This window comes from Miscanthus floridulus, chromosome 10, assembly GCF_019320115.1.
Source record: "Miscanthus floridulus cultivar M001 chromosome 10, ASM1932011v1, whole genome shotgun sequence".
Classification (NCBI taxonomy): domain Eukaryota; kingdom Viridiplantae; phylum Streptophyta; class Magnoliopsida; order Poales; family Poaceae; genus Miscanthus; species Miscanthus floridulus.
The window spans coordinates 50336558-50358279 of record NC_089589.1 but is presented as its reverse complement, the minus strand read 5'-3'; the positions used below and the strand labels follow the sequence as shown (position 1 = coordinate 50358279).

General features: G+C 41.9%; 1 pseudogene; it reads right to left on the bottom strand.

The window, feature by feature from the left end:
* Positions 1-821: 821 nt before the first annotated feature.
* On the bottom strand, positions 822-3376 carry LOC136484903 (uncharacterized; annotated as a pseudogene).
* Between the last annotated feature and the right edge of the window lie 18346 nt (positions 3377-21722).

Genomic DNA, 21722 nt, shown 5'->3' with positions numbered 1-21722 from the left:
TAACTAGAAGAAGATTCTCTTGGTACATCACTCACTACTAGGGATGTGTACATCAATGATGCTCTTCTTTTGTCACTGAAGACTCCAAAATCGTCACATATATTATTTTATGACGAAGTTGTGATGATATGGTATTCGTCATTGAATGCGCGTCATATTTTACCTACCGTGACGAAACGTGTATTTTTGTCATAGATGTGCATTTGTTCTATGACGAAATGGCCGTCGTCATAGAAGTGTATTCTTTCTATGATGATCTATTTTCATCATTGATATAGCCCCTTTTTTGTCATGACTTGCCGTCTGTTAGGCGGCCAGACGTCGTCTGCCACGCTGGCAGCTGACGTGTCTTGTCCACGTGGCACGTCCACATTGCAGGTGACGTGTCCGACCACGTGGCAGCTGACGTGGCCAGTGATGTGGATGGTCCATGTGTCCACTTTTTATTGGGCCACAAGGCTTGCTGTGATAGGTTCTCATTTTCGTCACTGAAGTAAATAGAAATTCGTCACAGAATCAATTACCAAATCGTCACAGAAAGGTCAGATAATTCATCACAAGTGCACATGCTGATTTCATTACAGAATGCAAATAATACTGGAATGACCAAAAGCTTCCATAAATTAACAAATCTAGTATTCCAATGACCAACAACTTAATCAACAATTCTAAACTCGGTTCACATAACTCACTAGACATCACATTTGAACTACTAGTTTCATCTCAGTTCACATTAACATCATAGGAAATAATAAAAAGTTGCCAACCACCAGCAACATAAGTTACTACATAAAAAAAATCACTAGCAGACCCTTGCTTAATGAACCAGCAGCTACGAGCAGCGCTCATGTCAAAGAAGCATTGTTGATGGCCAAGATATGCTTGAGCAGCGCATTGTTCTCCTCCATTGCCTTGTTGTTTATCTCTGTCAGCTTCTTGTACTCCTCCATCTCCTTCTGTGTCCTCGCCAGCTTTTCCTCAGCTTCTTCACTTCTCTTCCTGAGTTCATCGATTTCACCTTGTACAGCAGCCATAGCTTCAGCTGCTAGTTGCTCCCGAAGCTCGCTTTCATTTGATGATGATGATTTGGAGGATGGCACTGGTTTGATGCCAACACTCTTCAGGAAAAGGTTTGAGCTATTCTGGGAGAGCACCTGGGACACAACCTGCACACTGGACACTGTTGTCTCACCTTCAGCAACATGTTCTGTCCTCAAAGCTTCCATATTTGACTGAAACAGCAATGACCCATCATTAGTTGACACTTATTGCATTAATTTGAGGAGGAAATATCACACAAGATGTATTTTAAAAAATAAAAACCTATGCTGCATTGATAGAAACTGATGCCAAATAGGTATGCAATCATGAGTCATTTATTTGTTGTCAGGTAACTGAATACAAGTAGAAGTCAACAACATAGGATTATTATTTAGCAAGTATGTCTAGCTATATTGGATTATGACCAGTTTTGAGCAAAAGACAGAATACAAAATGTTTGAAACAAGACATATTATCCAATTAATGAATTGTTGTTGGCACAACGAAACAGATGTCGTGACTTATAACTGCTTCTCTTGCTAGTTTAGTCAGACCATGTTTGGAGCTAGTATGGCAGGTCTTGAAGGCCTCCACCGCATCAAGTTCTTCATTTTGTTCTATGCTTGGTTCTGCATTGTTTTTCTTCTTCTTCTTCTGTTTCATAGATAATCAATTACATCAAAGTTTTCTCAGATGAAATGCAAAATAAGTTGTTTAGTGCAAATATGTACAGGGTACTCTTTACTTACATATGCATGTAAGTGTGCCACATAGCTGCGAGAACCCATAGCTTGATGATACTTGACTTTACGGCGATTCTGCTTGTTCTTTTCACTTGATTCCTACAAGATAATGAACATGTCAGATGAGATCATAGGTTTAAAATGAGAAGATCCTTTGGAAACTGATTGAGAAAGAATATATGACAAGATACCTATTTATCTAAAAAACAGTAAGATGGTAATTTTTCAACTCCTGCAGAGTTGTCTACTCTTTTATGCCCCTATACAACTTCTATGAAATGTACATCTCAAATTGTCTAAATGCTCACCATGAACTGCCTTTCTATTGTTCTGTTCATGATTTTGTCCTTTAGAATATGTTATTCTATCCTTTGATGAATGGACTGATATTTAAGGGCATATTTGTAATCCTTTTTGTTTGCAGGATATATATGACCAACCCTTTTTTCCCAAGTACATTCTGCTAATTGCTCTAATTTAGGAGCTTAGGGAATCTTTATGTTTGAAAATATTTATGTGTTACACTGCTTTTCATTGAAGGGCCTAGGTATAGCAAGAAGGATTGATGAGATGATATGTTTAAAATGAGAAGATCCTTTGGAAACTAAATGAGAAAGAATATATGAGAAGATACCCATACCATGTTTTTTGGATCAGATCACTTTGCAACTAGTGCCTTCCACTATTCATCAGTCATGCATGCAACTAGAGAAGTTGTCCTAATCTCATTTGTAGGTACACCATTGAAGTATTTATTCTTGAGCCGATAACGCATTTGTCGCACCCCAGAGCGCAGCATGTCAGTGCAAGCTTCCTCTGTTGGCTTGTCATTAGGGTTAATGGCCAAGCGCCCCTAGTCATATGACAATTCCATATTTAGTTAGTCAATTCAGGTTAAACAGATATACATGTTAACCATAGAAACAGTAATGCACTTACAAAGAGCTTTCCCACAAAGTTTTTGTAATATTGATCGTCTCTCTTGTATTCTTTCCAATGAGGTAGGATAGGAACCTTATCCCGAATGATGACACCAGCCTCAGATGCAAACTTGGCTGCTTGAACAGGTTCATGAGGCCTTCTTTTGCCTTTAGCAATAGCTATGGGCATTCTCCTTCCCATAGCTTTTGTCATCCTGTCCAGCTATGTTCCCTTGGTGGGTGGCCTAGGTCTCCTTGGGGCTCGCTATGCAGGAGCTACAAAATAGAATTTGCATTAAAATGATTTAGTTTCATGCAGATAAGCAAAAGAGATGACATATTTGAATGACAAAGAAACTATAACTTGCCTTCAGTGTCTTCCTCTCTAGCTACATTGTCTTCATCAGCACCTGTACTGTCTTGAGCACCAGCTCCCCTGACTTCCTCTGTAGCTATATTGTCCTGACCACCAGCTCCATTGCCTTTCTCTGGATCCATATAAGACCTTTGTGGTGGTATTTCATCATGACCATCTGTAGGATCCTCTACATTCTGGCCATCTCTCGCTGAAGGTTGAAGCCTTTTTGATGATCTTGTTTGGGATTCAGGAGTTTGAACCTGTGATCCTTGAGATGCCCTCACTCTCTTACTAGCCCTAACTCCTGGCGCCATGGTGGGACCTATCTTCTTCTTCTTTGAAGCTAGGACTTTCCAACTATACCCTGCAGGATACTATGGAAAAAAAATCAAGTAAGTCATGTGCATTAATAAGCAAGACCATATATTAAAGAACAGGTATGCAAGAAACAAGATGCATCTAAAAGCAAGGGCATATATTAAAGAATAGATTAAAAACATTCAAATGCAATACAAATATTCCCCATCCAGTACTTTGAAGATAGAAGAAGCACCTTAGTTGCCAGGGGTTGTGGCTGCACATCAGATTCAGTGTCATCATCATCACTATCTCCTTAATCATCATCTTCAAGGAGATATTCCGATGAATCTGAATCTTCACTATTTGTTTTCTTGTTTGCTGATTTTCCCCCTTCTTTGATGCAGATTGTGATACAGAGTTATTAAATTCAGTAGATAGATTTATCATGCCGAATTCTTGCATCTTCTTTAAATTGTTCGCCACGCGTGTATCCCGACGTCTCTCATAATCAGTTTTTGGAGGTTCTTACAAAAACAAGCAAATTGTGTCTGTTAGAAAATAAAAAGGAGTGAACTAAGTACTAAGAGGTAGTAATACTAGATGCTTGATAGATAAGAGGTAGGAGCTAGTAGTGCCTACTGAAGAGCTAAGGGATAAGAGGTGATAGGTTACAGGCAACAAGTAATATGTCAGAGGTAAGATGTACAACTTTTTTAGTACTGAAGCACAAATACTCTAAATTATCTGAACATTTTGAAGATAGCTTGTACTGAACTACTCTTTTCCCATCAACACACATGCATGCACTCTGCTACATCCAAATCCAGATCATTAAAATGGTCAAACAGACCACGCCGAAATCTATTTGAAGTCAAGAGTCACAGCTACTTTCAGAATTGTACTACAATTGCTTTCAGAAAACATCACTGCTGCTTCTATTTCAAACAAATACAAGTGCAAAATAGATTACAGATCCAAGATTCAGAATACAATTTGACTGAATGGTTAGCAAACCCTAACTAGATACCAGGGCAATAGAATTGTACAACAGAATTCATCAATACAGAAGAGTTTTGCTTACCTTGTTCTTGTTCTGCAGGTCGCTTCCTACCTTGCCCCCTTGTTGCCACCATTGCGGTTGTGGCTAGGTTGCGGATGTAGACCAGGTGCTCATCGTCGGTGGTCGTCAAAGGGGAAGCAACCCTGGTGCGGTGAACCCTACTCGACGGGGAAGCAGATCCAGTGCTGTCGATGCAGATCGGACGGCCGAGCAAGCGCTTTGGAGGATAAAAAACGGTGACGCGGCACCGGCTCCCAAAACCTTAGCTCACTTCTCTTCGCTCTTTCTCTCTCAGTCCAGCGAGCGACAGAGCGTAGCCGAGAGCTCACAGCAGACACGACGCGGGGATGGCAGCTCCGCCGTGGCACCCCTCGCCGGCGCACGCGTGCGGCTGGAGCCACGCGCGGCACCGTCGAGCGGCACCATGGTGGTGCCCTTTGGCCCGAGCCTAAGGCAGAGATCTAGGCGGGCACTGAAGCTTGAGGGCTGGTGCCTCAGGAGATCCTGGCGGCCGACGGTGGCGGCGACTCGGAGGGCTGCTTGCGGTTGCGTCTCGGGCTCGGTCTCGGAGGACTCCAATCGGCCACTCAGCCTATATAGGTACCCTCACGGCCTCACCCTCACCCTCACCGTCTATTGCGCCCGCCACAGCGCACAAAGGCGCCATAGGATGCCAAATTTTGACAGAGTATTTTCACTGGTTGTATGCAGTTCTACATGAAAGTGGATACAATTTCAATAGAATTTGGACATATAGGTTCACACAATAGATAACATGTCCAGATAACATGATAGGCCGAGATAACATGTCCAGATTACATGTTCAGATTACAGGTTCAGATAACATGTCTAGGGAAAACAAAACAGTAGTGCAGTCTAGGGACATGTTAGTGGTCCATACTAGAAATCATCATCTTCATCGTCTAGGGACATGTCATCATTATTATCATTGCCACCATCACTACAGTACTGCAGTACTGTCTCATCTTCCTCCTCATCCTCACTATCTTCACGAATAATAGGTTGCTTCTTGCTGCTTATAAGGTCTTGTAAATTTCCTTCAATTATACTAGCTTCTCCACCTTGAATATTGTGCGTAACCTCATTATCAGCCCCTACTTGCACTACATGTTCAGTATCAGAACAATAATCATCCTGATGCACATCATGACTGGCCTCATCTTTTTTAGCGACATCATAAATATTCCTATGTTCAAATTTCTGCACAACTCACCAATCTTTACCTAAAGATGTGTCATGCAGATAAAATATCTTTTTCGATTGAGTTGCTAAGATGAAAGGATCAGTCTTGTACCATAATGACTGCACATTGATGGATTTGAAATGTCCGTCATCTCGAAGGCCTATCGTCTTGCCTTCTTGCTTGAACCAATCGCATCGAAATAGAACCACCGTCTGACGGACTTGAAGATTTGTGTTATATTGCAACTCAATTACCTCTTTAAGGACTCCATAAAAATCTATGTTGTTCCCATCATGTGAACCTTCAGTCATTACACCACTATTTTGTGTCAGAAGGAAATTCTCACGATCCACAGTGCTATACCGCACTCCATTAACCTTGCAAGCTGCACAAGTCTTAACTCACAGATCTGGGCCACATGGCAATGCCCACAATCCTTCGCTAACCGATTCTAGATTCTCCTTGCGTTTGTTCTCAATCTGTTGCAACAAAAGTACTCAATTAACCAATTACATATGGATACTAATGCATTTACTGAACCTAGAAACACAATGTGTAGTGACTTACATGGCACCTAAACCACTTTGCAAATCCTTGTTCAACCATTTTATCAACATCAAGTGCACCTTGCTGCTCAAGATCATCCCTGTACAAGCTGCAGGGCAAAGTTAAGTCATAAGAATAATTTGAAAAATTAGAAATAAAACAAAAACTAATCCCCAAAACATCTAATAGATACTTACTCCAAATATTCCTTAGCTTCTTCACAATTATTTAGCACATACCAAACTAACTTATTGAGGTCAACATCATCAATGTACTGGCTCCTATTAGATCCAACAAGAGTAACACCATGCTTAAAAATAGAGATGTCATCAGGCAATGGCATCTCTCCATCACTACCATCATCATGGTTAAATCTATTATCAATATCCTCCATATACCTAGAACAAAAAGTTAAGGTGTCACTTGCCATATATGCCTCAGCAATTGATCCTTCTAGCCTAGCCCTGTTCCTTACAAAATTCTTCAAAGTGCCTAACCGCCTTTCTATTGGGTACATCCATTCATACTGAACAGGTCCTCTTAGCAGTGCCTCATCAGGAAGATGGACAGCCAAGTGCACCATGACATCAAAGAAGGCAGGTGGAATGATTTTCTCAAGCTTGCATAGGATCAATGGAATTTCTTCTTTTAGCCGTTTGACAACATCAATCCTCAGATTTCTACTGCATAGTTCCCTGAAGAAGGTCCTGAGCTCTACAACTGCTTCATATACATCCTTCCTCACCAGTCCTCTTAGGCCAGCAGGTATGATTCTTTGCAGGAGTATGTGGCAAGAATGTGTTTTCAGCTTTCCCTGCACCTTCGAACCATCTTCACTTATGTATCTTGCTAGGTTAGCCGCATATCCATCAGGAAACTTTATACCTTTGAGAAACTTGCAGAACTCGATTTTCTGATCCTTCCCCAAGACATATGGAGCAGGTGGAGCAGTGACTGAGTTGCCATGCTGCTGTAAGTGCAATTCAGGTCTTATGCCCATATCATGCAAATCTAGCCTAGCATTGGTTGTGTCCTTGGTCTTGCCCTGCACATTGAGTAATGTGCCAAGAATGTTTTCACATATGTTTTTCTCTATGTGCATCACATCGAGATTATGTGGAAGCTTCAAATGTTTCCAATATGGCAATCTCCACAACCCAACTTTGCGGCTATGAATCCTTGGACCCTCGTTGCGCTTCCTTTTATTTCTAATAATTTTAGGATGCTTCCCTAGCCTAAAATCTTTCACTAGCTCCTCTAGGACCTCCTCCAAAGTGAACTTGCCTGGCTGATCTTTGTTTTCACGCTTACCATCGAAAGCCAAGCTTCTCCACCATGCATGTGTCCTTGGAAGGTAACGACGATGTCCAATGTAACATATTTTACTCCTTATTGCCCAAGACAATGGATCCTTGTCGCAATGAATACATGCATAATACCCTTTTGTTGTTTTCCCTGATAATGTGCTCAACGCTAGAAAATCATGTATACACCATAGCACGGTAGCATGAAGGTTAAACTTCCGACCAGTACATGCATCGTAGGTACTGACACCCTTCCATAGATCGAGCAGTTCTTCAATTAGGGGCTCAAGGAACAAATCAAAATCCTTTCCTGGAGATTTTGGACCTAGGATGAGTAAAGACATAAAGCAGTTTGCTGGATTCATGCATTCCCATGGTGGGAGATTCAACGGTGTTAGAAGCACTGGCCACATACTGTACTGCGTACTCATGCTGCCAAATGGATTGAATCCATCGGTAGCTAAGGCAAGCCTCAGGTTCCTCGAATCATCTGCAAAGGTTGGTTCCCTCGTGTCGAACTCCTTCCATGCTTCTCCATTAGCTGGATGGCTCATTAAACTGTCGACTGGCGTCCTCGTTTTCTTATGCCATTGTGTTTCCTCAGAAGTGCGCTTTGAAGCAAAAATTCTTTTCAACCTTGGCAAAAGTGGAAAATGCCTCAATACCTTGTGTGGAACCCGCTTGTTCCCAGTTTCATCTTGCCATCTAGACGCCTTGCATACTGGGCACACATTCTCTTTATAATACCTCTTCCGAAACAACACACAATTGTTCTTGCACACATGGATGTTTTCAAAACCAAGGCCCAGTTCTCCAAGATATTTCTTGGCCTCATCATATGATTTTGGCAACTCACTCTGAGGGTATCCTAATGACAACAACTTCAGCATTGTGGAAAATGCTGTATTGCCAATTCAATAACGAGACTTGATATACAACATCCTCACCAGAAAAGAGAATTTTGAATGGCTAGATCCCGGGCTAAGTGACTTCTTCGCATCTTCAAGGACTCTTGCAAACCTTGGTTGTTCTCCATCAGCCTCTGCCGCAGCATATAGATCTCCTATCATCTCTGGTGCTCCGTGATCCTCATCATAATCATCATCGGCCACATCCACATGTATCCCAAAGTCATGATCACTTCCTTCGACCTCCTGCTCCAAATTTTCAACTACTACAGTATCTGCCGACTCCCCATGATGAATCCACCTGGTGTATGCAGCTGACATTCCATAAATGTGTATATGGTCATTTACATCATCCTGAGGCTATAAACTTTGATTAAGACATTTGTTGCACGGACAAAGTATGTGGCTGTCTTCGGGGTATCTTTCACTAACAAATTTCATGAACTCTTCAACTCCTTTCACATATGCAGGTGTGAATTGTGTCCCATAAATCCAGCTTCTATCCATCTATTTTGAGAGTCAAATAAACCTTGCACTTAGTCCTAAAATTAGAGTAAACTCAACAAAATTCAAAAACACATCCAACACATGCATATATATAAAGAAATTCAAAAACAAATCAAACCATGTACTGCTCTGTCCCACACGTCGGCGCTGCTCTGTCCCACGATCACCGGTGCTCCTTTGTCCCACGCAAATCGCCGCTGCCCTATCCCACGCAAGTCGCCACTGCCCGCCGCTGCTCTCCTCGCCCCATGATTGCCGGCGCTACTCTGACCGCCCCACGATCGCCGACGCTGGTGCACTGACCCACGCGCACCACCGCTGCTCTGTCCCACGAGCGCTATATATATAGTTTGCTGTGACTGTGAATGAATTGAAAAAAAATATGAATGATTACTATTTACCTTTAGGGCCTCAGCGCCTCGCCTCGCCTGGGTCGGGGTGCCTCGCCGCCGTCAGGTCAGTTCATCACGCTCAACGCGATACGCGGCCGATAGGGCATCAGGGCGATAGGAGACGTCGAGTCGAGACTTGGGATCGCAGCAATCTGGGAGACAAAACGACATCCATCCAGCGGCCAGGAAATCATTTTCTATTGGGCTAATAGGCTTGCTAATGGGCGATGTTGCTATTGGGCCAAGGCTTCTGTGCTTACTGCTTACTATACGTTTACAAATAGAAAAACATGCATGCCTTTATCACAAAATGACGAGTGCTCCAGTGGTAATGCACCAACATGTCTAACAGCAGGTCACGGGTTCGAATCTCCCTACATGCGCTATTTTTTGGCAAAAAAATGGAGGCGGAAGGATGCAGGATCAGCTGGACCATGTGGGCCACGCTGCCCCACTTGTTTGCTACCACGTCCTCAGGTGGAGACCCGCTGGTGGGACCGCATCGCCACGTCTTCGAGGTTGGGACCCAATGCTGGGACCACATCGCCACGTCCTCGAGGTGGGACCTGCTGGTGGGACCATGGTGCCACATCCTCGAGGTGGTACACGAGCCAAATGATCTCTGACGATTTAGTTTTGTTGTTTTTTGACGATTCTTTTGTTTTCGTCATTATTCTTCATGCCAAAGCTCCGTCACTTGTTACTTATGACGAAGCTAGAAATTTTGTCATAGAAAGCGCTTGTTCTGTGATGAAATTTGTAAGCGTCATGACTGAATCGTCATTGATGAACACATTTCTAGTAGTGATGGGATCGTTTTAATGAACTAATCATCACTGGCCTGGACCTTGCCATTCAAGATCCTATACTTCTTCAACATTTTTACATAGGTGTTAGCAAGGATTCTAGGGAATCCCTTGATGCAGCCTCTAGAGGAGCTTTCCTTCATTTGTCTGCTAGTGAAGCAAGGTCTATGCTTGATAGAATTAGTGGAAAGACTCCCTGCACTAGCATTCATTATGAACTCCTCAAAGAAGAGAAGGAATCCTCTCCCGATCAAGAAGAGGAAGTTCTGATAACCAAAGCACAACCACTCCGATCCCAAGATTTAGCTTTCAATCCCAAACCACCAATCCCCCAAAATAAGAAGGAATTCCACCTTTGGAAAATCCCTGTTGAGATTAAGGATGACCTCTTTGGTGCTGATTTTGGGAGAGCATTAAATTCTCATAAGAGACCCTCAAGCGAGTATAATTCAAATCCTCTCAAGAAGGGATCTCTTAGAAAGCGTCCTTATTCCCATGTGGGACATTGGGAAGAATTCAAGGATGGCATATCTAGTGATGCCATAGAAGGAGAGCCTAGCCATTTAGAAGCCACTCCTATCCTCTCCCCTTCTATGCTCACATTAGATGTCTTATTTGAACCCATCTCTCAACCCATCCTTGACCCCGATGATCCCTCTTATACTCTTTCTCCTAAGTCTCATGATGTCCCTAGAAATCCATTAATACAACCAAAGCATAGGAGTCAGGAAGCCTACAAGGATGACCAAGAAGAGCAACGACATTGGCTGGAATGTATTAAGAATTCATATGCCATTGCTAAAGAATGGATGGACAAGGACAAAGCCTTATATGTAGAATCCAAACTTGGCCTAGATTCAACTAATGAGTTTGAATCAACCTATTTAATAAACATGACTCATCTAGGTTTGGAGGAAGCCTTAGATGAGATCAACCCGAGAGCTAACAATCTAAGGAAAATATTGCACATTCATGAAGAAACATCCTTGGAGCTTGAAAAGAAAGATGACATCGATGAGTATGGGAGTTATTTCATAAACACCTCATCAAATCCATGCTGACATGAGAAATCTCCTGAATCAATTGGTATCTACAACATTGCCACACATGAGATCTTCAACCCCCTCGTACACCTTGTTCATAAAATTGTTAAAAGGGTGGTTGTAGATGCATATGTTTATCATAAATATTGAAAATCTTGTTGGCATGAATCTTGAGATAGGCAACCTAAGATTGGTGTTGGAGGGGAAACCACTTCACCAATTAGAAACACAATTCGAAGGTTTCCCAAGGATGAGCTTTTGTCCTAAAACAAGCACTTTTAGGAGATAACATGAGCTTTTACTTTTTTCGTAATGCCCTTGTGAAGTGAGCATAGAAATATAATTCTGAACATATTCCTTCGGGTATTTTTGTCACTAACCATTTTAGGTTTGGAGCAAAAAGAATGAACGATGATGACTCAAGGTATGTCCAACCAATCATCATGCAACATTGAATCACATCCATCCAAACTTGACTTTGCCTTGAAAAATTCAAGCCTAGGGGATGGGCTTCTCTGAAAAATCTTATGCTATGTTGCTAATTTATCTTGGTTGTCTCTACCTTTAAATCATGCTCAATAACAATCATGCTTTTTCATCTCCAATTGAATAAATCTCTATAATTCTTTCATGCTAGCTTTGTTTGCTATAGCATACTTAAGGTTTGGAGTATTTTCATACACCTTTTAAACTAGGCATGGTGCTTAGTTTAAACCAAAAGGTATGCTAATTTTACTTCCAAAGGCTTTTAAATTAAGCAAGGTGCTTATGTTAAAATGCCTTCCTAAATCAAATTAAATATGGTGTCTAGGTTGATTTTTGAGCCAAAAATATGGTTTAGCAGATACTGGTTATTTTGTTGGACTAACCCCTACAGGAAACTCTCAAATCAATTTGGGTAAGTCACGAGATGAATTTAAATCGGAGATGAAGCAAGGCACATAATGAACTCCGATAATATTGCGCAATGAAGACACAACTCATTCATGGTCATTCGCTTTGTCTTTAGCTACAAGTTACCTTTACCTTGAGCCATGCCTATACAGAATATGATAAACAAAAACTATGCCGAAATGATTCTAACACCATCTTTTTATTAGCATAGAGGGAAATTAAAAAATCCAGGACAAATAACCCGTGTTTCAAAATTGTATATTCCTTCGGGTATGTATTGTCCACTAATTCTTTGCAGGCAAAAAACAATGAGTGAGGAAAAAGGTCTAACAAGGTGTTAAAAAAATCGAAGAACAGAAAGATGGCATGACAAAAGGATGAGAAAGAAAGGGTGCAATCTAGGAGACAAGAAGCTCTTGAACAGCTCAAGATGCGAGGCTGTAACACCCTAAAATTTGCACTCTTTTAAAATAGCTAAATCTGATTTATTTATGCAATTATGTGTGCATTCAAATATAGGAAAATAATATTTTTTGTGAAATTAAAATCAAATATAAGGTTAGTAACCTCTTGATGCATACATGCTGCTGCACATTTATCTTTGTAATGATTAGTTTTGACCAAATTTGAATTGGATTCAAAATCAAGTTGAAAATGGTTTGCTAAAACTCTAGAAAATAAAAAGAAAAAAATCATTCTCTCCCCTCCCCCTTCTTCAATTTTGGCCTGCTGGCCCATTTCTCCAGCCGGCCCGCGCGCCTCCCTCCTTTCCCCCCCCTCCTGTTTTCCTCTTGGGCCGGCCCAACTCGGGCAACTGCCAAGCTGCGCTGCCTCCTCAACCGTCGCCCCACGCCTCAGCCGCTGATGGCCTGGGCCCACGTGTTGGCGCCATCCCCAACCTCCCGCGCGCCCCGCGCCTGGTCAAGCGCAACCGTTGCCGTGCCCACTTCGAGTCGTGGGAGCGTCCCCCCGCGCCTGGCTTCTATAAAATGGAGCCGAGACCCTCCGCCGCCCTCCTTGCTGCCTCCCCCGCTAGGTTTTCGCATTCGCCGAGCGCACGGAAGCCACAACCGCAGCACCGAAGGACGCCGAGGTCCGCTGTCCGCCCTCCGCGTGGTCCACCGTCCCCGAGCTGCTACCGCCTTCGTTTTTCCCCGCGGTGAGACCCCCTTGCTTCCCTCGTTCTCCCCATGCCTTCAATTTTGAGTTTCATGGCCTCTAGGACCCTAGCCGCGTGCGCTGGGAACCTTCCCGCCGCCGGCCATGGCGACCACCGCCTCGGTCGCGTCCTCCAGCCGCTCTCTCGGCCTAGGCGAGTTCGCCTGCACCCCCTCTCTCCCCCGGTGCCCTCGGTTCATCAAACCGTGGCCCATAAACCCTGTACCGAGAGCGCCGTCATGTTCCTCGCCGCCGGCCATGGAGCCATGCCGCGGCCACCACTATTCCGGCTGCCGGCCCCCTTTCTCTCGCTCTCTCCTCTTTTCTGAGCCGTCCGTTGCTTGATCAACGGGCCAGAGAGGCCGATACCCCTTCGTGGGTCTTTTTGCTAAAGAGACCCCCAAGTCTTTCCATTTTGAACCCGCGGTCCTCGGCCGTTTTAATTATTCCGAAATTGATTTTATTTAAATTCAGAAATAGTTCATACTAATTACTGAAATGCCACTGTATTTGTTTTGCTCATAAAAACTTCGTTTTAGCTCCGAATCGACCCGTTCAAATTGCGTTAGTTTCGTAATTGCATAATCTACGTGTTAGTACCACTGTTAATCATGTTCGCAACTTTTAAATTTCATGGTTAGGTTTAATTAAATAAATTGCTATAGGAAACCCCGTTTAAATCATAACTTTCGTGTTTTAGCTTCGTTTTTCATGAACTTCGCGTTGACGTGATCGTAGGGAGACATAGATTCTTTTCATAAACATTTTATCTTGTTTTCTATACTGCTGGTGTACTGTTCTAATAATAGGTTTGTTTGCTTTGCGTGAATGTTCCTAAAATGTTGTATGTTGTCGTGTTGGTCGTGTTCAGACGGTGAGGAGAACGTTGGTGACCAAGAGTTCTTTGACAACCAGCAGGAGTTTGCTAACCAAGGCAAGTATAGCATGGGATCTAACTTGATGCCTATTCACCATTTATTAATTATTCATTTGCATGTGTCTAATTTTGATACCCATAAGGACATCCTAGTGATTGATTATCCCGTTTCCTTGTCTCCGATGGGTTATATGCATCTGGGTAGTTTGCTAGCGCTCAATGTAACTGTACATAATCTACATAATGAATAATGGTTCTATGGAACGAAAAGGTAAAATTTGCTTTCAAACAACTGAATTATAGGGCGAAGGAGCAAATGACTTTCGATCATCATGCTCTCGGCCCTCCATAAGGAATTATCTGTCGACAAAAGCTGAGACTGAAGTGCAACCGTGAGGGTCACATGGCTCTGACTTTAACTCAGTAATAGGACCTTTTCTAGCTTGTTAGAGGTTACCTTTATGGTGCAAAAGGGGCTTGCCACGTTGGGTATAAGACTACCTCTGTTCCTATGTGTATAGCCGCGAAGGATTTGTGCCATAGGAAAGGGGGGTTCCTACATCTACCTGCCGAGGAAACCTAGCGACCCTTACTTGTTAAAGAAACATATGAAATGGCTTCATAGTGTACCTTGCCCGCTCACCTTGGCAGTGTTATGGGAGTAATTAACCTAGGCATATGGGAATCACGACTCACGGTGAATGTGCACAACCTCTGTAGAGGGTTACAAACTATTATAACAGTCGTGCTCATGGTCACGAGTGGCCCAGAAAACTCATAGAATAAAAGGTTAATTATTGTTGTTCATTTATGATGATAATATGATACAATTGATTCTGATATCTGATCATGTGGGATTAATTGGGGCTTAAGCATTACTTGATAATAGTTGATGATAAAATCTTGACTTACTAAAAGTGCTAACTGCATTAAACCAGAGTCAACCTTTTTGAGCTTTCATAACCCCATGTTAACTTGTTAAGTACGGGAAGTACTTATGCTTGTTAACTTTCAATATTTGGATAAAAATCCCAGATGGGTAATAGATGTCAACGGATATGAGGAGTTCCTAGAGGACTTTTAGGCTTGTGGTCAACTAGTTGACCATCCCTGTGTTGGAGCTTCCACGAGAGAGCTATCTTTTTATTTTTCGCTGTGTTGTGTAAGACTATGTTATGGTATTAATCGTGATGTAAGATACCCCGTGATGATACTTTTGTAATTTGTCGACTTATGTGTGTGACTGATCCCTGGGCACACATGAGCTTTATGCATTCAATTTTATCCTAAAAATTGGGTGTGACAAATTGGTATCAGTGCCAAGTTGACTGTAGGACCCAAGCCTAGTAGAAACATGTCGTTTTAAGGTTTATTAGTTGCTGCAAAAACCCTTGATCTATGAACCTTGATATTTTCTTCTCTACTATATCTCTACCCTTGCTATTCATCTCTACTTTGATGCTTATTTTAAAATCTTTGTTCTCATCTTCACTCCTTGATTTGACATGCCTCTAGAACTGTTCCTCACCACCTTCTTGCGTAATCTGAAGATAAGTCTTAGGATGGTTACCCCTAGCATAATAAGGACGATAGTATCGCAAGTCGAGTTAATGATTGAGTTGTGCACCTTTATTGCTTGTTGAAATGTCATTATGCTTATGATTGTTTTGAATCTTTGTAATGATTGCAATGATCTTGTTGGGTGTTCCCATAATTTCATTTATCTTATAGGCCTAAGGTATAAGGATTAGTGCAATAAATAGTTGGGTTATGGTTTTCTTCTATTTCATCTATCCTGTCTTTTTCAGAGCAGTCTGTACTCTTCGGCTTATATCTCTATTCTTGGACAACCAAAAATGATGAGAAAATTCTGGACAATAGTAGACTTCAATATCTTTCTCTGAGCTCAAGAATCACCTTGATAGCTATTTTGGTTATGGAGATACGAAAATCAGAAGGTGTTGCATCTGTGCTGTTTGGAATCTGGAATAGTTTCTGTTGTGCACTGTTTTTGACCAAGAAAACTGAGGAATTTAGAAAAGTGTTCTATAAGAAAGTTGTGGATAATTTTATAAGATTTCAAACGGTATAAGCTACAACTTCATTGGATTAACAGAATGAGAGTTATAGCCGTTTTACGACGCTGCTGTTTTTCCGCTCGCGAAGAATTCTAGATTTCTTGTTCTTGCCTATATACAAGAGTATCAATGGAATATCAGAACATCTAGAAGGAGATGCAAGCTATACTTTGGTGTCCCTAGGTTTATCTTTTCTTAGGAGAGGTATCCAAGTTGAAGAATTTGTAAGATGAAGTATCATACATTCTAGTTTGCGCAACAGAAGCGTGGTGGTACCCAAAGATGTGAAAGCAGTTTAGAGTCTCAATGAGGTTTGATTAAAGATTCAAGGGAAGTTTATCCAAGATCATCAAGATTTTGGTAGAGCTATCGGAAAAGTTTTCAAGTTAGTTTGGATCAAGAAACATCAGCTAAGTGTTTGAAGGAGTCCAAGAAGAGGTTGAAGTAAAACCTAAGTATTAGCCTTGTCAGATCCGGACGAGAGCTTCATATCTACATGGATGCACCTTGTCAAGGTGTGGAATGTGTCCTTATGCAAAAAGAAAATTGTAGTACCTTGCTCATTAAGTCAGCTAAGGAAGCGTGAGTTAAACTACCTAGCATGTTATCTGGAGTTATTCATTGTGAAGCATGGAAGTAATATCTTCTTGGAAGTAAAAGTGACATATAGGAGGATCATAAGAGTCTACAGGACATTTTCACTAAGGTAGTCTTGAGCTTGTGAAATCCTCGTTGGAATGAAAATTGATTACGACTTGGACAAGTGCTATTACTTTAAGGAGCAAAGTCATGGCCGATGCCCTTAGCAACAGAGAATTATGCTAAGAAGGTTTGGGTGACACCAAGGACTAAGAATAGTATTCCAAGTTCGAACAACTTAACTGGAATCATTCATGTTTTGAAGATTGGTGGAAGAATTTCCTTCTGACCAATAAAGTAAGGAATTTTCATTGGAAAGTGGGATCCTTATCAAGACGATGGGACTACACAAGGAAGTAAAGGAAAATCTAAAGACGGAGTATCTCTATCTCTCAGTCGACGTCATTCGAATCTCGAGGACAAGATTCATCTTAAGGGGGGTAGAATTGTAACACCCTAAAATTTGCACTCTTTTAAAATAGCTAAATCTGATTTATTTATGCAATTATGTGTGCATTCAAATATAGGAAAATAATATTTTTTGTGAAATTAAAATCAAATATAAGGTTAGTAACCTCTTGATGCATACATGCTGCAGCACATTTATCTTTGTAATGATTAGTTTTGACTAAATTTGAATTGGATTCAAAATCAAGTTGAAAATGGTTTGCTAAAACTCTAGAAAATAAAAAGAAAAAAAATTCATTCTCTCCCCTCCCCCTTCTTCAATTTTGGCCTGCTGGCCCATTTCTCCAGCCAGCCCGCGCGCCTCCCTCCTTTCCCCTCCTACTGTTTTCCTCTTGGGCTGGCCCAACTCGGGCAACTGCCAAGCCACGCTGCCTCCTCAACCGCTGCCCCGCGCCTTAGCCGCTGATGGCCTGGGCCCACGTGTCGGCGCCGTCCCCAACCTCCCGCGCGCCCCACGCTCGGTCAAGCGCAACCGCCGCCGCGCCCACTTCGAGTCGTGGGAGCACCCCCCCGCGCCCAGCTTCTATAAAACAGAGCTGAGACCCTCTACCGCCCTCCCTACTGCCTCCCCCGCTCCGTTTTCGCATTCGCTGAGCGCACGGAAGCCACAACCGCCGCACCGAAGGACGCCGAGGTCCGCCGTCCGCCCCTCCGCGTGGTCTGCCATCCCCGAGCCGCTACCACTTCCATTTTTCCCCGTGGTGAGACCCCCTTGCTTCCCTCGTTCTCCCCATGCCTTCAATTTTGAGTTTCATGGCCTCTAGGGCCCTAGCCGCGTGCGCCAAGAACCTTCCCGCCGCCGGCCATGGCGACCACCGCCTCGGCCGCGTCCTCCGGCCGCTCTCTCGGCCTAGGCGGGTTCGCCCGCACCCCCTCTCTCCCCCGGTGCCCTCGGTTCATCGAACCATGGCCCATAACCCCTGTACCGAGAGCGCCGGCGAGTTCCTCGCCGCCGGCCATGGAGCCCCACCGTGGTCACCACTGTTTCGGCAGCCGGCCTCCTTTCTCTCTCTCCCCCTCTTTTCTGAGCCGTCCGTTGCTTGATCAACGGCCGAGAGAGGCCGATACCCCTTCGCGGGTCTTTTTGCTAAAGAGATCCCCAAGTCTTTCCATTTTGAACCCGCAGTCCTCGGCCGTTTTAATTATTCCGAAATTGATTTTATTTAAATTCAGAAATAGTTCATACTAATTACAGAAATGCCACTGGATTTGTTTTGCTCATAAAAACTTCGTTTTAGCTCCGAATCGACCTGTTCAAATTGCGTTAGTTTTGTAATTGCATAATCTACGTGTTAGTGCCACTGTTAATCATGTTTGCAACTTTTAAATTTCATGGTTAGGTTTAATTAAATAAATTGCTATAGGAAACCTCGTTTAAATCATAACTTTCGCGTTTTAGCTCCGTTTTTCGTGAACTTCGCGTTGACGTGATCGTAGCGAGATGTGGATTCTTTTCATAAACATTTTATCTTGTTTTCTATATTACTAGTGTACTGTTCTAATAATAGGTTTGTTTGCTTTGCATGAATGTTCCTGAAATGTTGTATGTTGCCGTGTTGGTCGTGTTCAGACAATGAAGAGAACGTTGGTGACCAAGAGTTCTTTGACGACCAGCAGGATCAGCTGGAGTTTGCTAACCAAGGCAAGTATAGCATGGGATCTACCTTGATGCCTATTCACCATTTATTAATTATTCATTTGCATGTGTCTAATTTTGATACCCGTAAGGACATCCTAGTGATTGATTATCCTGTTTCCTTGTCTCCTATAGGTTATATGCATATGGGTAGTTTGCTAGCGCTCAATGTAACTATACATAATCTACATAATGAATAATGGTTCTATGGAACGAAGAGGTAAAATTTGCTTTCAAACAATTGAATTATAGGGCGAAGGAGCAAATGACTTTCAATCATGATGCTCTCGACCCTCTAGAAGGACTTATCTGTTGGCAAAAGCTAGGACTGATAGTGCAACCATGAGGGTCACATGGCTCTGACTTTAGCTCAGTAATAGGACCTTTTCTAGCTTGTTAGAGGTTACCTTTATGGCGCAAAAGGGGCTTGCCACGTTGAGTATAGGACTGCCTATGTTCCTATGTATATAGCCACGAAGGATTTGTGCCATAGGAAAGGGGGGTTCCTACATCTGCCTGCCGAGGAAACCTGGTGGCCCTAACTTGTTAGAGAAACCTATGAAATAGCTTCATAGTGTACCCCGCCCACTCACCTTGGCAGTGTTATGGGAGTAATTAACCTAGGCATGTGGGAATCACGACTCACGGTGAATGTGTACAAACTCTGCAGAGGGTTACAAACTATTATAACAGGCGTGCTCTCGGTCATGAGCGGTCCAAAAAACTCACAGAATAAATGGTTAATTATTGTTGTTCATTTATGATGATAATATGATACAATTGATTCTGATATTTGATCATGTGGGATTAATTGGGGCTTAAGCATAACTTGATAATAGTTGATGATAAAATCTTGACTTACTAAAAGTGCTAACTGCAGTAAACCAGAGTCAACCTTTTTTAGCTTTCATAACCCCATATTAACTTGTTAAGTATGGGAAGTACTTACGCTTGTTTACTTTCAATATTTGGATAAAAATCCTGGATGGGTAACAGATGTCAACGGATATGAGGAGTTCCTAGAGGACTTTTAGGCTTGTGGTCAACCAGTTGACCGTCCCTGTGTTGGAGCTTCCACGAGAGTGCTATCTTTTTATTTTCTGCTGTGTTGTGTAAGACTATGTTATGGTATTAATTGTGATGTAAGATACCCCGTGATGATACTTTTGTAATTTATCGACTTATGTGTGTGACTGATCCCTGGGCACACATGAGCTTTATGCATTCAATTTTATCATTAAAATTGGGTGTGACCGAGGCTAGCCAATAAAAGGAAAACTTCAAGCAAAAGGGAAGGACCATCACGAGTCATCTAAAACCTTCGTCATATGGTGACATCACGCTCCAAGGACAAAGGCAACATCCAAAGGTAAATGGTCATTATTTAAAAAGCTTTTCCTTGATTCTGGTAGGCACACAAATAAGAAACAAACATGTTTGAGTTACAGTTCTACTTGATCCAACCTGATTAATTCAACATATTTAGTTCTTCAAGCTTGTTCCTAGCACCACTCTCTTGTGACCATAGTCTTAACTAAATAAACTAAAAAAAATGCACATCCTATCTCTGAAAGCTGATAGTCATAGTCATGTAAAGATTGATACATTCTGCACAGTTAGACAAACCTTCCATGGGTTAAGCAACTCAATCTTTTCTACCAAATGAACTTAAATGCTACATTCATGCTCCACCTTCTAATCTTACCACCTATATTATAATTGAACACAACACCTAACATCAACTTCATCTTGTTCAATGTGTGTAAGGTTAGAGAAGAATAATTAAAGTTTTGGTTCTGTTGGTGTTTTTCCACCGACAGAGCCCATGCACTTGATCTTTACCTTGTTTTATAGCAGGACATACTTCAAGCAAAATGTGCAGGAGTTAGTCAATTCCCTAATTTCTACAAGTGAAGGTCCTGAACCTGTCAAACCAAAGTCAAAACTCAAAATCAAGACAGGTTTGGCGGAAGAAGGTGACATCATCATTAGAGGCATCATCATAAGAATCTTTGTTTTCAGAACAAACTAAGGTATCAATGAACTTCACAAGGAGAAATCCAGTTCGAAGGACTTACAATAGCGAACCCTCACCGAAAGTGCTCGCTTGGGGGAGAAGCACTCCCATGTATCTAGGTAAGTAATCTTTCTCCTTTTGTTTTAGATTTTAGTTTCTATTTAATAGTTAAGAAAATGATGAATGAAACAAAATATAAAGTTATCTTTATAATAAACATATACAGCTATAGTAATAATGTTTGATCTAGTAAAATTAAAAACAAAATAAAAGGTGTGTCAAGTTTGCTTTAATTTGTTTTTAAGAGCTAAATAGAATAAAGAGGACTCATAATAATCTCTTGAATGGAAATGATGAATAGTTGCTCTGTTGTAATTCCTTTCAAGTACCTAGTTTTCAGCCTTGAATTCTCCTGAGTTTTGGATAAGATTGTTTTGATATAAGGATTTCCTTTGAACTTGAAACTCATGGGTAGCATATGCTTGATCTAAGTCTAGGTAATTGACGGATATGACATGAGAAGGTCTGAGCTGTTGTTTATCTTGTTCCAAGTGACACTAGAGTTCTAGAGATTTATCTTTTGAAAAACACAAAAATGCTACATGATGAGTTCTGTATGACAAAGCTTGAATTCCCACCAGAGCCATACATGTTATTTAGGCAAGGAAACTTCCACATATATGCTTCTTGCTTTTGCATTGAGTTTTGTCAAGCTTTGTTGACCCTTATGAGAGGTTTGTCATGCTCTTAAAATCAAGATCACGTACACACCACCCACATATGCACAACTCCTACACTAGGGGTATGCGCAAAAACATGCTTT